We start from the raw sequence: 2,343 nt of genomic DNA, 5'->3' as shown, positions 1-2,343 counted from the left end.
GGGCGCCCCCTGCTCTACACCAACCCCACACCTAAACCTACCCCTCACAGGAAACTTTGTGCACTTTTAGATTTTCAAAAAACTTAATTTTGTGTGATTTATTAGCTTGTTTACCTGTGGGGACCACAATTTTGGTCCCCACCGTGACACGAGTCCCCATGAGTCTGTGTGTAGTCAGGTTTAAGTCCCCACCAGAATAGAAAAACAGGTACACTCACACACTGACAGACAGACACACACACACACACACACACCCTCACACTCACTCACACACACACGCACACACACACACACACACTCACACACACAGCTCTTTGTTGCTTTGAACAGCTGCAGCAGACCGCTGCTCAACACTGAAGGTAAAACAAGAGACTTTTAAATAGCCTTGTTAGCAGGAGTGTGGAGTTGCCTGTTTCTCTGGCTCTCTGTTCATCTGATCAGAGGTGTGGAGGTGAAGTTCTCCCGCTGTGATCGTCAGGAGGAGACCGGAGGCTGACCGCTGCCTCGGCCTGTCCACTTGATCAAACTACAGCCACATGAAAGAGGAAGAAGCATCTCGCCCCCCACAGCAACAGAGAAATACAGCAGCATGATGTACAGGAGGAGCAGATCCACATCAGTACCTTCAGCGCTCAAATTAGCTGTGAAGAAAAACTTGGTGTTCTGCTCTTGAACGTTCACTGTGTCACACACTTAAAGGAATAGTCCACCCCAAAATGAACATTTTGATGGAAAATTAGGATGAGTTTGTTTCTTCATCAGATTTGTTAGGGTAAGAGGATAGAAAATACAGACTGTACAGTAGAAAAACCATTACACCTATGGATACACAATGTGTGTGTGTGTGTGTGCAGTCCACATCTCTGGTTAAGTGTGTGAGTTTGTGATATATGTGTTGCTGTATGAATCTGCTGGAAATGGTTCAGTGTGTGTGTGCAAGCCATTGGAGACTTTTTGACCAATTAGATGAAAAAAAAAAAATTCTGGCATTGATTCCAATTCTAAACAGCTGATAGGAAACACACATGACATGATTACTGAAATACGATCAGAGAAAATGACTCTCAGCCAGGTCAGTATACAGTAATCGTCAGACAAGGATTTATTAAGTGATGTTTCACTGGAGCTGGAGCATCAGTACAAATAAGTGTAGCGATGCTTCTCTCTGGAGCCCAGATGTGTTTGTGTGAAACTGATCCCAGAACACACAGATTCATACACCGCTGTGACTCCACTGCAGTTCAAGCACCATCCTGACACCTCTGACACACTCCTCACAGCAGGAGTCCGTGTCCTCGTTATGATTGCTCATCAGCGTCTCGATGTGTGTCTGAGGATCTCCAGCGTCTGCAGGACTCCAGAGGTCGCTCCGTAATCTGCCTGTTTGCTCGACAGCGTTCAACAAATTCCCCAGCATGCCGGTGGCTTAATTAGAAGCTCGTCTCTCAGAGCCACTTAGAATCAAATGAGATGCAAATGGAAACACCTCGAGACGCGGAGGAGAGTCTTCACGGGAGGAGAGCATATTTTGGGACTTTGGGCCTTGTTTTCCTGCCCAGTGAAGTCTGTATTCGTGAGGATTTTGTCCTGAGGATTTTCTAATCAGAAGTGCTTTTTGAGCAAAGTCTAGCTGCTAGTCGTGAGCATTTGAGCTCCTTTACTGAAGGCAGTTGACCAGTTGACCTTTTTAACAACTTCCGGTGGCGCTGCACTGCTGGCGACACGGACACTTAACCCTAACCTAACCCTAACATTGATTATACCTGTTCCTAAGATAGCTAGGCCTTTAGAGAACAATGATTTTAGACCGGTTGCATTAACATCTGTGATTATGAAATGTTTTGAAAAGTGTGTTGTATCTATGTTGAAAGCAGAGGTTGCTAGTAATCTAGATCCCTTACAGTTTGCCTATAGACAAGGGAGAGGAACTGAAGATGCTATTAACAGCATTATGCACTTGATTTTGAAGCATTTAGAAGATCCTAAAGCTTATGCTCGGTTACAGTTTGTTGATTTTAGCTCCGCTTTTAACACGATTCAACCTCGTTTGTTAATTGATCAAATGAAGTAGCCGAGTGTAAACCCATGTATTATTAAGTGGTACTATTCTTTTTTAATAGATAGAACTCAGTGTGTAAAGGTAAACAATCGTCTTTCATATCAAAAGAGCAGTAGTACAGGTGTTCCACAAGGCTGCGTCAGTTCACCCATTCTTTTTACACTTTTTACAAATGAATGCTTAAGTAGGCATTCACAAAATTTTATTTTTAAATATTCAGATGACACAGCCATACTAAGTCTACTCCATGTGCATGACAATATTAGCACTATTTACCAGTCAGA

At 43.4% G+C, this 2,343-nt stretch overlaps 1 protein-coding gene across 1 annotated transcript in view; it reads left to right on the top strand.

Annotated features, from left to right (window-relative positions):
* The window catches only part of LOC107663002 (threonylcarbamoyladenosine tRNA methylthiotransferase-like), a 240,386-nt gene that overhangs the window by 73,836 nt on the left and 164,207 nt on the right, over window positions 1–2,343 (top strand). The gene's annotated exons all lie outside the window — the stretch shown is intronic.

Source organism: Sinocyclocheilus anshuiensis, unplaced genomic scaffold (assembly GCF_001515605.1).
Source record: "Sinocyclocheilus anshuiensis isolate Anshui unplaced genomic scaffold, SAMN03320099.WGS_v1.1 scaffold1831, whole genome shotgun sequence".
Taxonomy (NCBI): Eukaryota; Metazoa; Chordata; class Actinopteri; order Cypriniformes; family Cyprinidae; genus Sinocyclocheilus; species Sinocyclocheilus anshuiensis.
The sequence above is the reverse complement of the archived record's forward strand: the minus strand, read 5'-3'. Positions and strand labels throughout refer to the sequence as shown.